The 14,729-nt window shown below is 40.1% G+C and overlaps 1 protein-coding gene across 1 annotated transcript in view; it reads right to left on the bottom strand.

Annotated features, from left to right (window-relative positions):
* The window catches only part of dagla (diacylglycerol lipase, alpha), a 41,475-nt gene extending 31,708 nt beyond the window's left edge, over window positions 1-9,767 (bottom strand). Inside the window, exon 1 of the mRNA XM_046032448.1 lies at window positions 8,805-9,767. The gene's annotated coding sequence lies outside the window, so the exon portion shown is untranslated. The remainder of the gene's footprint in view (window positions 1-8,804) is intronic.
* Window positions 9,768-14,729: the final 4,962 nt, after the last annotated feature.

Raw genomic sequence — 14,729 nt, 5'->3', positions numbered from 1 at the left:
GTTTCATGCTGCCCTTTTCTGTCCGAGCTATAAATAAATAAATAACACTTCAGATCTAATACACAAATTGTGTGTATATATATATATATATATATATATATATATATACACACATACATACATACATACATACATACACACACACTGTAAATGGACATGGGCGCTTATCACTTTGAGCAGATTTGAGTAGGACCTGTCATATCAAAGTGCAATACAGCTGATTTTAAAACTCTAAAGTCACTAATCAGTGATAAACTATCATGTCTGCATAACCACAATTTGATTTATTTATTTTTTTTTTTATTATCTTTGCTCATATCATTCAAGTGATCCCCTTCATGATTTTCTTGGTGATGGTGTGGTCAGGATAAAAGCAAATGACAAGCCGATCCCTAATTGATGTTGAGGGAATAGTAGAGAAACTTCCCAAAGTTGTTACTGAGGCGAAATTTCAACTAAACCCCCTCTAAAGCCATAAATACTGGCACACACCACACACCCTGCTGTGTTTGTTTGTAACCTGAGATCAAAAGAGCATCTAAATGTCTAAAACCTGACCTTTAGGGCACAGACAATTCCATGCTGAGTTTCTGTCCCTGAATCTGCCATGATGGTGCTTTCTGCATATGGCATGAGTCATGCAAACTCTTGACTCTCATCCTGAGCTAATGTGACACCGTCTGAATCAAAATGACATGTGTTTTGTGAGAAGACTGACATGTTCCTCCATGTGAGCAATGCTTTTGTGCTCTGCACAACGTGCGACTGTGTGCCAGGCCCAGGCCCATACCCACGTGATGCAACAACAATGATGTAACAACAATGACAGGGCTCCCTGTCCATCATAATGGCTTTGTCTTTGACATGGACATGAAACAAACAGGGCACAGGCATGCAGCACAGCATCCAAAATGTTTTACTGAAAATGACTGCTTTTGAATTGTCTGATGCTTCTCCTCCACGTGCTATTAACTTAGAAAACCAACAAATCAATCACAATAACCTTATTTTTACTAATGTGTTTTAAAAAAAAAAAAATCTGTCTGTTCTGTTATCTCTTTATTCAGTTGGTAAACACTAATATCCACCAATACAAATAAAAGGTAAAAGTTTAAATTCACCTGGTCTCACTGCTCAAGTGATTACACAGAACACTGTCAATATATCAATACATCCTGAACAAACAGCAAATTTGAGCCCTATCTGAACTCAACATTGTTGTATATTCCTTGTTTTACAGAGAGCAGGCTGATCTGGTGGGCCTAGCAGCAGGTGTTTTAGTATCCCACTCCTCCATTTCACTCATAGTGAGTCTGCTGCAGCACGCAGCATCAAGCCAAGGTGTGGCATGCAGCCTGTTGGTTATAGCCTCTTTATTTAAATTTTTTAAAACACATTCTCTCCCTGAGAAACCTCTATCACCACTGTAACCAAGCTCAAGAAGAACATTTACTTTGTCTTGCAAACATCTCCACACACGCATGAGAGAGACCAGATATTAAGAACTGGTTTGAAAACAAACAGTTGAGAAATTCTGCTCCATTATGCTAACAGAGAAATACAATTCCCAGGTCTTACAAGTGATATGTTACTGCAGAAAAACTGTTAGTCACATGGTTAAATATGCTAAAGCAGCCCCCCCCTGACTGTCACTTTGCATTCACACTAATAAAAAAAAACAAAAAACAGCACGACTACTTTAAACAGATCAGTTCAAACCTAAACTTTATCGCAAGGTACCTTTCAAAGTGATATTCCAACCATAATCTGCAGCATAATCCAAGGTGCGGGTTTGTGAGGGTTAAACATTCACCCACTGTTTTGCAAAGTTAGTTGTTTCCCCATTATCAACCTGACTTCTGTCAGTGGATTCAAAAAGTGTCGCATTTTTCCATGTTGGAAAAATCCAAATGTCCACATAAACCTCTTGAAACCGTCCAGAATTTTCCAAAACCCATTTTATCCTAAACTGGCTAATAACATTTTTGTGTTGTGCTACTGCCCCTCGAAGCGGCTCTGGAAAGTATTTGTGGACAATAAAGAATTGGATTATGCTGCAAAGGTGGTTTAAGAAGTTTCTATTGACACTTTTATACCTTTTTTCCTGTGAAAATGTCTCTCTGGTGGAATTCATCCAACTAACCTTTCAGGTCTACAGGGGGTTGACTGATTGATACTCAAGAGCATCACATCAAGCTATTTTGTGTGTTTTATCAATATAGTTTGAACAGATATACAGTCTGATGGCACAGCCAATGACAAACAGGTGTTTTTTGCAGGTACGCAAATTTAGTCTGACACTAAATAACAGAATGCCTTTGTCTTAGACACAGCAAAGCTGTGCTGGTATGGCAGTGTGTTGTGCATTTTTCAGCACTTGATTAAACAAACATGAAACATTACACCCCTTTTGCTTTGTCGAGTGGCTGATACTACTTGATACCATTCTGAAACCGAGTGTGTTTTTGTGTCCATCCAAAATGGGGATGCTCTGCTCTGATGCACTGAGCATGCTCCGATGACGACGTTTCTTGTCAAATCATGCATTTCCTATGTTGCACTTTAAAAAACATCCACACCTCTTCTTCAGTAATGGAACATTTCACAAACATCTATTCCATTTCTGAAGTACAGTCCTTTGTCAGTTTGTGTGGGCTACTTATCCAGTTGAGCAATAGACAATAAATACATACTACATTTCTAAATTGTATCCATCTCTAGCCAACACATACAAAACACTTGTGGACATGTTTCAATTATCTGTAGGGGTGTCATTCTTTACTTGTTCCTGGTTATAAGTGCCACTCTTCACACACTTTCGCTCTAAAATGTCAGCATGAAATACAGCAGCTTTCGCTCCATGTCTAAACAGAGCACATGAAAAAAAAGTGCTGAACTCCTCAGTCTAGAGGTTTCACTCACCTAGAGAGTGTGTAAACTAAGGTGTGTCCGACAAAACACAGCTGAACAGACTCCGGCTTTCACTTACGCATCTGAAGACATCCTGGATATACCGGACATTCACAGCAGCACATTTTGTTTCTGCAGCATATATGGATGTCCTGTGCTGATCAATGGGATTTGAATGCTTAAGTGGCGTTTTTATTTAATGAAAGAAAAATGTTTGCCTTTTTAAAATAGCTAGAAATATCTACTTTTTGTTTTTACCTTCAGATAACAATGTCTTAAATTGTCATGCTGCCTGTACAAAGGAAATGTAAGGATGGGGGTTGGGCAGGTGTTTTATAAAATTAGCAGCTTTAATGAAATTCTCATATACAAGGTTGAACCTGAATTGCTTTTGGTCAAGACATCAAGTCATGTGATACAGTCCCCTCCAAAAGTATTGGAACGGTAAGGCAAATTCCTTTGTTTTTGTTTTTCACTGAAGACATTTTAGAGCATGAGACAAGAGTTCATAATTTCAGCTTTTATTTCCTGGTATTCACATCTAGATATGTTAAACATATCATAGGATGTAGGACATATCACCGTTTGTGTTTGACCACAGCATTCTTAGGTGAGCAAAAATAATGGAACAAATAATCTTAAAGTAATAACATTTAATATTTGGAGGCATAACCCTTGCTTGCAATAACTGCCTCAAGCCTGCGACCCATCGACATCACCAAACTGTTGCAATCTTCATTTGTGATGCTATTCCAGTCCAGGCTTTTACCGCAGCTTTCTCCAGTTCTTGTTTGTTTCAGGGTGTTTCTCCCTTCAGTCTCCTCTTAAGGAGGTGAAAAGCATGCTCTATTGGGTTCAAGTCAGGTGATTGATTTGGCCAGTCTAAAACCTTCCACTTTTTTTCCCCCTGATGAAGTCCTTTGTTTTGGTGGCAGTGTGCTTTGGTTCATTGTCCTGCTGCATGATAAACTTCCTTCCGATTAGTTTCAATGCATTTCTCCGTAAATTGGCAGACAAAAATGGTTCTGATCATTTCTGAATTCATTCTGCTGCTACCATCATCAGTTACATCATCAATAAATATTAATGAGCCTGTTCCAGAAGCAGCCATGCACGCCCAAGCCATGACATTACCTCCACCATGCTTCACAGATGAGCTTGTATGCTTCGGATCATAAGCAGTTCCTTTCTTTCTTCACACTTTGGCCTTTCCATCACTTTGGTAGAGATTAATCTTGGTCTCATCAGTCCGTAAGATTGTGTTCAAGAACTTTTGCCACTCATCTCTGTACTTCTTTGTAAATTTCAATCTGGCCTTCCGATTCTTACTGCTGATGAGTGGTTTGCATCTTGTGGTGCGGCCTCTATATTTCTGCTCTCTGAGTCTTCTTCAAACAGTGGATTGTGATACCTTCACCCCTGCACTGTGGAGGTTGTTGGTGATGTCACTTAATGATGTTTTGGGGGGTTTCTTCACAGCTCTCACAATATTTCTATCATGGACTACTGTTGTTTTCCTTGGCCGACCTGTTTAACGTCTGTTGCTCAGTACACTAGTAGTTTTTCTTTTTCAGGACATTCCAAATTGTTGTGCTTGCTATGCCCAGTGTTTGTCCAATGGCTCTGGTCAATTTTCCTTCTTTCCTCCCATAGACAGCACTCTGGTCTTAATGTTGGTTTATCCTCTTTAACAGGAAATGCAGTCTTTATAGGTTTCAACCAAGGATGAAAACTTAGACTAGTCTATTTAATGTTTGGACAATCAACCTAAAAGGCAACACCTGGGCAACAAGAAACATTTCAGACATGTTCCAATACTTTTGCTCACTTGAAACAAAGGGTGGTATGTCCTGAGTTGTTTAACACATCTAGATGTGAATACCAGGAAATAAAAGCTTTAAATTTTGAACTCTTGTCTCATACTCATCTTTTGATCTTAAACCCAAATGTCTTCAGTGAACAACAAGAACAAAGGAATTTGCCTTACTGTTCCAATACTTTTGGGAGGGACTATATTCCTCAGGTTAAAGAACTGCAGAGTTAGTTGGTGAACTATTTTTAAATAGAAGCTCTGCGGGCACACATTCAGGCCCACAGCTATGCAGTGACTTTCCTGTCCTGCAGGTAGCTTGTTACAGTGTCAGAATCAATAGGAATCAACAAGAGAAATATCTGCTGAAGGGATGAAGACGGCTTGGCATGAAGTGAGGTGTTGGGCACAATCCTGGACAGACAGGCCTCTGAGAATGTCTACAGAAAAGCCTGAGGTTATCGCGGGTTGGCATGATGGCGATGACTGCGGCGCAGTCCCAATTCTCTCTCGTCTCTTGCTCTCTGTCATATATCCATCTGTTCCAGTCTCTCTCTTTTTCTGCTCGGGTCAGTGTTACACTCTGCTCAGATCAAGATTCTCTCCATCCCTGGCTCTGCTCCTGTTGTCTCCACTGATCCTGTCTTCCCTTGTCCAGTCACACTACAGCAGTATTCTGTCCATCCTAAAGAATCTCTCTCGCTCCTATCTCCATCACACCCTCTGCCTTTCTCATCCTCATGCTCTCTCCTTCTTCTCCTCCTACCCACACACTCATTCAGTATTCATATTTTAGAGGACATTTATGGGCATGAAACCGAGCGCGTGCATCTGCACCATTTTCGATGCAGAGAAAACCTACATTTTCTCCTTGAGCCTTCCCCTGTCCCCCTCCTCTTTCTTATCTAGCTAATCCAGATTCTGGTTTTGGTTTCGTGTTGCTCATCTTTTTTTAGACTGAAAGCCATGTGCCACTCACTCCTACTCTCCCTCTGCCTCTTTCTCCCATCTTTTTCTCCCACTGCCGCCCACTCAATCCCTTTCACCTCTTCCCACTCCATTCTCTCTTCTTTTAGTTGATGTGATAGTATGTGCACTGTTGATTGCATGTGTGTGTGTGTTTGTGTATACATGAATGGGTTTTTTTGGTGATGGGGTGGTAACATATGTGCTCTGCCAACCTGTCTGTGGCTTGCTGCCACAAATCACGTACAGATCCGTTTGTCACTGTATCTGGTCAGATACTGAAAATAGAAGCAGTTTTGTCCATGCAACACACCACTGCAGCTATAGGGTTTCAGCAGTGTGCTGAATATATTGGCATTTTTCACACACTTGTATTGAACAGCGGTCTATTAATCACATGATTTCAGTTCTGCTTACAGATATGCAATACATTCATGTCTGTTCGGGAGGGAACACAAACAAAAACACACCCTCCACCAAAGCACCTGCCTGTCTCACATTATTATCCCAGTGATGCCCTTTTACATATGGCTTATTTGGATCACCTGTCCCATCATGCACTGGTAAAAAGAGCTAAAATTAAAAGCATATGCTACGAAATCTCAAGGCATAGGGAAGACCTTACATAAATCAAAGTCTCGTACTCGCACCAGATATAACAGAAGTTATTAGTATCTGCAAACTTGAATATGTTAATCGGCTCATTATCTCTGAAGAACTTGCATTTTAAGCTCCTCATTTGACAAATGAGGTTAGGCGGGAGGTTACTGGAACTCTTGCTTCCCGTATCTTCTGAATTGAGAATAAAACTATTTTCAGTACACTTTAAGGAAATGATCTGTTATCAAAACACTTTTTCCCCCCAATGAACATGATACTGTATTACAAAAACTTAAAAGGTGCCTTTTACGCTGACATGTAGACTGACAACAAAACGAATTTCGATTTCAAGGGCTCGTGGCATTATACTTTCAAACAACAAGAATAACGCATTTTGTCGGACAAGGAATTAAATTAATGCCTGAGGTGAATATTTGTAGTTTAACTAAGAGTTTCATTCAAATCACTCCTCAGTTTGGCTCATATGTGAAAAATAAATATATAAATACAAAGGTTCATGTTTAAGTCTTAAAAAATACGAGTATTCTATATCTTTTCTCATGAGCACTCACATCCACTTCATAACAGATGCTGTTGAGATTTTACATGCCTACAACTTCTGCTACCAAACCTATGTCCATCATTACTCTCGGACTGCTACTTATTTACTCCTTTGATATGTTTGTTACTGCATAGAAGTACATACTGTTATGTCAACGTGGGTTTATGATTATTTCAGCTTCATATACACAAAAACTACATACATACACAGCATTTACATTTACACCTTCGTCAATGAAAACGGTGCGTTTTATTTCCAGATAACTGCTGGAAGCTGAGGGAAAAAACAATGAACATGAAACATTTGTAGAGAAAACTTTGATCAACCCTAACCATCAAACCTAGTCCTAACCAGTAACAGCCTAGGCAGTTATATCTCACAGGACTTTAAAAGGAGTGGCTGCAGATCCGTAATTGTACTGAAATCTTTGGCCATGATGTAGTCATGTTAAATTACACTCCAAGATGAGCAGTTATCAACAAATAACATGCTTTAGGTGGACAGGACTTCATACATGTATTTAAAGCTGTTGTCCAAATTATATATATATATATAAATATATATATATATATATATATATATAAAATAAAAAAAAAATGGATAAAATAATCAGTCAATATTAGAACAAGAGGAGTCAGTTTTCTGGCACAAGGAGAGGTCACACACAATGCTTTGGAAAACAAAGAGACAACATATTGTCTCTGCCAGAGGCACTTGGTTTCCACTAGGGTCGAAGTCTACAGGGATGCCAGGGAACCAAGTGTAAACACTGGTGTGGATGCAGCCTGATATTTTATTTAAATTTGATTAAATATGTAAGCTTGTCTATACTCAATAAGGTAAGAGGAGGCATGCAGTGCAGAAATCAGTATGAAATGTGATGAAAAAAAGTAAAAGCTGGATATAGTCCAGTACTCATCTGACACTCTGTGCCACTGCTCATAACAAACTGATCTTGTGCCTTGGCATAAAACAGAAGATTACAAGAGGTCTAGACTACAGGATGTGGCACTGTGTGTGTAATGGCAAACATTTCCCACTTTTTGCATTCTTCTTCCCTGAATGTGCTCCGTAATAATAATAATAATAATAATAATAATAATAATGATAATGTCACTCTCTTAAACTGGCATGTCATGTTATTTTCAAAGCCATTAGGGGGTCTTCATTATCCTTGTTAGGACAAGCTTGTCACTCTCCAACTGACACCTCTGGGCCCAAATAAGTATTCCTAGTGTGAATGATAAACAGGTGTGACATTCCCCTTAGTGCCCCTGTGCCAGGTCCAAAATAAAGAGATAAAAAGAAGCATGTGATCTACTGCCAAACCAAAAATATAGGCCTATAGCCTGAAGAATGTATCATTCAGCTGGCCTTTAAGTCTTCTGGTAATGAAAATACCAATGGACTGGTCATTAGCTACTAAATAAGCAGAAACAATAGCCAAAACCAATATTGGTAATGGGGTCTGTCATTAATCACTTTAACTTAATACTTTGGGGTGTTGGCAGTTTACACCAAGGCTAAGAAACTGTTGCTTTGGGCTCTCTTAACTTGTGACTGGCATTTGTCATAATTTTGGCATTTTAAACAGCAAACGAACTGTAAAATATAAATAAAATATGTAACAAACAAACAAACAATAACTCAACCACTGAAACTATAGTTAGCACAGGCTGCAGCCCTGTGTGCGTGCCTGCAACAGCATCAAAATGTGTAATGCCAACAAGTCGATTAACAGCAGAGGCAGCAGTGTCTAATCTCATTTAATCAGGACAGCTGCTTAAGGTGGCATCCTGCGGGCCTTTAGCTAATGGAGATGTGGCCTAAGAAATGTGTCTCAAACGAGCACTAAAACATGGACTCAGAAACCGGGTCACACTGGGCGTGCTGTGCGCGTAGCTCAAGGCATGTTATCAGTCAGACTGTCTCCTCATCCCGGTAGCTGCTGCTCACCTGAATTTTGACGATGCCTTGCCAAGACCCGCTGCATCGGTTCCGCTCGCTCTCCCATATCCTTCCAACTGCCGACCGCCTCAGCCACGCTCTCCCCGACACCGGCTCACGGTTGGGTTGGGAGGGGAGGGCTGGATTCACAAATGTCTCACCGATACAATTATAATAACCGTACAGACGTCATTACACCAGGAGGATGAATGGACCCACAGACATCAAAGAGCTGGAGCTTTCCTCCGTTATCTGCCGGGTGTCAGGAAACCCTGATACATGCCATCAAAGCGTAATCAATTACACGGTCGTTCTCAACCCGCAGGAGAATGACTGCTTGGTCCTCTGCTTGATTGCAACACGTCGGCTGTGGCACACTCAGTGAGTGGGTCGTTTTCTTGTCCCTCCGGCGGCGCTTGGCGTGAGGATATCTATCCACGAAAGAGAAATAACAGTTCCTTGGGTTAGACGGACAAGACGAGCTTTTCGCCTCTGGCGTTGTAGTCAGTAGCTGGTACCATCAGCCGGACAACTCCCGTACCCCAGCACGGATAGCAGCTAAACGGAGGCAGCATTTCCCGAGAATTTGGCCCATCCCCTCGGATATTTCTCCCATAGAAAAAAACAACAACGTACGAATGAGCTATTTCCATTCCGTGTTGGGTTGGGCTGCGCAGATCCCATACAACGTTGTGTTTACGCACACCTGACTCGCTTTAGTAAGCCGTAGACGCTTCAGATTTCTTGCGGAGGATGGGCGCCACCGGTGGTTTGTGAATATCAAGAAATCAGCCAATGATTCAAAGAGCGTGGTGTATTTTTAAGAGGTTTCAGCTCCCTTTTGTGAGGTGACCCAGAAAGAAACCGGGGGGGATTTTCCACTCTTCTGTTTGATCAGTTATTCTATAATTTAAGGGAGCGGCTTGTTTTGGATAGTATTTATTAAAAAACAGCATTGGGCTATATTAAACGCAAAATTCTCATTAGAGCATGCGCAGTTTAGTATTTACCCACAGCAAAGTTTGTTACCACAGCGACGAAACGGCAATACAGGCAAAGCTTTACTTGAATTTGAACCAATATTTTCTCCAAACCTATATTTAAAACTACCAAAAATATAATGTGACCTTTATAGATGTATAGGCTAGCTTTTTATTATTGCCAAAATGTATGTAGTGAACATGACGTCCATTATTATACATTTTGTTTAGTCCTTTTAAACTTAATCTATTTTGCGTCACAAACAACAAGTTTTGTTCAAATAATTACACACCAACTGTATATCCATGTATTATGGCATATTGGGTAAGAAGATCCTGGCAGGGAAGGGGTAACCTACTTATATGTTTGAATTTCGAGTAACATTTACGAGTTCGACTCTTACTGATTACCATCTTGACATACTACGATCTTCTTTGGTACGACTTATACTGGGCGTGGATACGTGTCACGTCATACACCCTACACATGAAAATAGCTGTAGTGTCATCTGTCAAAAATGCAGGCACAGAAGCTAAAGCTATTCCAACAAGCTATTAAAAGTAGATCAAATGAATGAGGAAATACCTCATCAGAACACTTGGCCTAGTCCTGTCACAGGAACTTCTCACTTAAGTTTTAAACAGCCTGCTGCCAAGACTGCTGACCTCAAGACTGGGGGTGATTTTGCAGCAATCTGCTGAAAATAGCTTCAAATGAGCCTGTAATTAGTGTGTCAAATGCAGGGTGTTTACAGTACCTATGTGATAGTGTTTGGGGAATAAAGGCTTTAATGTGAGAAACAGATATTGCTCTGCATATTTGCAATGTGACATTTAGCACATTTGTATAGACTGTGGCAAACGTAATGCAGGGTGACTCCCTTTCATAGAGAAGAAAGTGACATGACTCATTTCTCTATAAAATGACTGACTGCGTCCAGTAGTATTATGGGAAGTGACAGAAGATGATGATTGCTGTTTTACCAGTTTATCTCTGCCCCAACAACAATGATCTGCGCCTCTCTCAGTACTGAGTGCCTTCTGATTTGTTGTTGTCAATTAGCGGTAATGCATCTCTGATGTTGTTTTCAGTTGAGTTTGAGTTTGTTCTTTAGAGAGCTCTCAGTCAGCGCATGCTGGACAGGGTTGAGCCTCAGAAGCTCTACATAGGACAAGCAAGTAATAATATAATATAATATAATAAAAATAGATGGACTGATAGTGTTCTGGATCAACTGGTGTGGTTCCCCACAGTATATGTACATTAAATATTTTGTAACTATCAGTCCTAAAAATAAAATAAACAAATGTATTACTATGTTTGTATTACTAAATGTACTAATTATTAGAAATATTCTCTATACAACGCAAATTGTATTATATGTAGTCATGGGGTATTATATGTTGTTGTTTTTGTGTGTGGCTCTATATTCCAACACATTGGCTTTGAAATCAGACAATGAGGCAATGAAGCTTTAATTGTGAGTTTATTTCTATGGATGATCATTGTATGCTCTGTAGCCCTGCCATTCCACTCTTGCTCTGGCAGAAAATTTACTACAGAGACTGTCAGCTACATGGATATAAACACCCGTAAACACACCTAAAGGTGAAAAACAGCATTTTAAACTCAGCAGTTGTTTAATTTGAAATCAAATGCACTTACATACAGAGCCAAAGCAATGACAATGTAATTTTCCAAATACTGTATCTCAAAAATGACCAGACAAACTTATTTTCACAAGAACCAGTGTGTGTGTGTGTGTGTGTGTGTGTGTGTATGTGTATAATATCGCATGACTGTAGTGATAATGAAACACTAAGCTTTGCCGTGTTGAAATATAAACTCACTGGATTAAGATTTGTTTTAAAGAGGCTCTAAAACCCAGGATGTAATCAAAGAATAGACTCCCCCTATTTTGAGGGCCAGATGGTACATTCCAGTGTCTCCTCCTCTCCCTTTTTTGTTCTCCTCCCTCCCGCTTTCAGTGTCCTCCATCCCTCTGCTTTCCCTCATTTTCTTATAATAAGGACATTGTCATTTCCAGACACCGCTGCCGTTTCTCCTTCAACTGTTATCCCGGTAATCTCGACAGAGCTGCTGGAAAGGTATGTAATGTCCATATTTTCTCTTCTGACATCACTGCAGGATATAATAGGAAACATTTTTGCAAATACGTGTCCAGCCTACATTCTGTAAACTACGAGCTATGATGTGTTCATTTAATTTCAGCAGCGTTAATTCCTCTTCATTCTTTCCCCTCATTTGCATTTTCACTGTTTTCTATGCAGCCACGGTGGTCCTTATTTCTTTCCTCCATCTTGTCCTCCATTTATAGCTCATATGACTCATGCAGTTTTACAGTGAGAGAACAGAGAAAGCGCTTTCTCCTTCTTCACATTATTGCATGTGGATTAGACTCTTGTCGGGGTCACATGAAATAGAGATTCAGTCCTTTACTATGAATTAGCTCTGCAGCTACAGTACCATTCCCTCTTCATCCATTTCAAAACTAGCAGATTGTCCCATGAAAAAGCTTTCCACAGGAAGCTAATCATAATATTATTTCTTCAGTAAGACATTATGTCACAGCTGCTGTGACCAAAATAAACAATTCCCTGTCCTCTGAGCATCAGAGTGTTCCCATCAATGTCATCTTTTTCCAAGGTCACATTTAAGGCCCCACTACCACTACTGCTTCACCGCTGTACAGTGAATCATGGATCTTTCATATGTCAGTATCTTTACATTTAGCAGCGCAGGTAGCATGGTGTCTGAGCCTAATTTACAGTAGAGAGATAATCTGGCTGTGTCTGTTTGCTGTTTTTCCTCAGTGAAGCAGCACAGAGCACAGACTCCTCCTGACCAGACCACACCTCTGTCCCCAATTCCATGGAAGCCAAGGCCAAGTCCGGGGCTCCAGCGCCCAAGGCGGCATCTAAAGCAGAGAAGAAGGAGCCGGCAGCCCCACGCAAGGTTGACCCTGCTCCTGCAGCCCCTGAGCCTGAGCATCCACCTCCCCAGGATGGGGCCGCAGAAGCTGAAGCAGCAGCGGCAGGTGACGAGGCTGCGGCCTCCGGCACAGACTCTCTGGAACACCTGAAACCCTTTCTCATCGGTGGTGCCATTATTGCTGCAGGAGCCATCTTGCTGGGAGTTCTGCTACTGGCGAGGAGAAATTAAAACCAAATAATTATTTCAAATTAAAGTATTTACAGGTTGATGATTTAGCGTGTTGTTGCTGAGTGGTTCACAGACTTTGATGTTACACATGGGAGATGGGGAGCCACTGTGCATCTTATATGCTTCTTTTTTAATTTTTTTGGCCTGCTTTCACTTGTAGTGAATTGAACCATTCGCGTTTATCAAGGCTGTATATGGAGCATAATTACACGTAGTATATGCATGAAGTTGCGTCAGTACTGCATCTCAACTGTAACAATATATTTATTAAAAAAAAAAACTCTAAAGACTACTCTAAAGGTAGCTTATTCAACTGCTTTATCCTGTTTAATCCAGTTTGCACCAATATTGACATAAGCTAGCAATATTCTTGCACTGGAAATGAGCTTGGTTCACTTTGCTAAAAAACTGCATTCAAAATGTTGAAACTTCTAAATATTAATACTGGCGATCAGAGTTGTTCTAGGTTTTATTTTACTTTTAAATAAGACAATTTGGCCTGAAGACAGCTGGAGGTATGCATTGTATGCACACATTTCTGGCTAGAACAAGGCCTAGGTGAAGGGATCCAGCTTCTTTCTTCGGAGTACAGGGAGAGAGATGCTGAATACTCACATATCCAAGAAATGTCAAGAGAGAGCAGCACAGTGATATTTAAAAATCTACTTTTCAGAGACAGAAAATATAAGCATGCAGTGGTTTAGGAATGGGATTTGGGGGATTGTTGGAAATAAAATATGTACAGCATGTGGCAGAGAATAATAGTAAAGTCACTTCTTACTGTAGAATAACAGAGTTTTATTTAACTGTCAAATGATGTCACAAATCAATAACTTTTCAGGTCTCACACAACAGCCACAGTAGTGCTGGTTCAATCTGTTTACGTCTTACAGTAGATGTAGCTGTAGCAGGCTAAATGGCCATTAGTGTTGCAGTATCAGGTTTAAAGCCTGCAGCCAAAACTTTTGATTTTTTTCTGTTTTCACTGTGCTGCCCTTATGTGGCTTTAGGAAAAACCTCATTATTAACTAAGTACAACTATAACGTAACGAGAGCATCCTAGGTAGGAGCGTAGAACTACTGTTGTATAGTTTACTCAAAGGAAAAAGGAAATTGTCAAGCAGTCACAATTTTGTTGCTGCACACACTCACCTGTACAGTTGTACACAATAATGTCCCCTCACATGTAAAGCTCATGGGGGTGTCCTCTTCGCATAAGTAGATAGCAGAAAGATAGTTCTGACACACAACATTACTTGATTTTAGTTGTGAGGGTACGTATGAGTTTTACAAGACATTACTGGCCAACAATATTGTATGAACATACCACATTCAACACCCCAAACACATCCAGAAAAGATAGTATGCCAACACCAAAACAAACTTCACCTTACATTGTACAATACAGTGTACCAAAAAAAGGAAAAAAAAATATTTTCATAATTTAAACAGCGTATAAATGCAATAATTCAGATAGGACTCCTCATTTAGCACATGTGCTGTAGAAAGTTAAATTACATAAACGATGATGTAATGATATTTGTGGTGAAGATGTATAATGTTAGTGATGGCAATGATGGCGATGTTACAGATGATGATGATGGTGACTAATGATTTTAATGATGGTTATGATATATTTTTGATATATTTCTAACATATTTTCCTTATGCACACTCCTCCCCCCCCCCCCCCCCCCCCCCCCCCCCCCCCCCTCCCCCTGTACACACACACTCACAAACACACAAAAACATACTCCCACACATACACATT

This window comes from Micropterus dolomieu, linkage group LG20, assembly GCF_021292245.1.
Source record: "Micropterus dolomieu isolate WLL.071019.BEF.003 ecotype Adirondacks linkage group LG20, ASM2129224v1, whole genome shotgun sequence".
Taxonomy (NCBI): domain Eukaryota; kingdom Metazoa; phylum Chordata; class Actinopteri; order Centrarchiformes; family Centrarchidae; genus Micropterus; species Micropterus dolomieu.
This window is presented reverse-complemented; position numbering and strand designations above follow the sequence as displayed.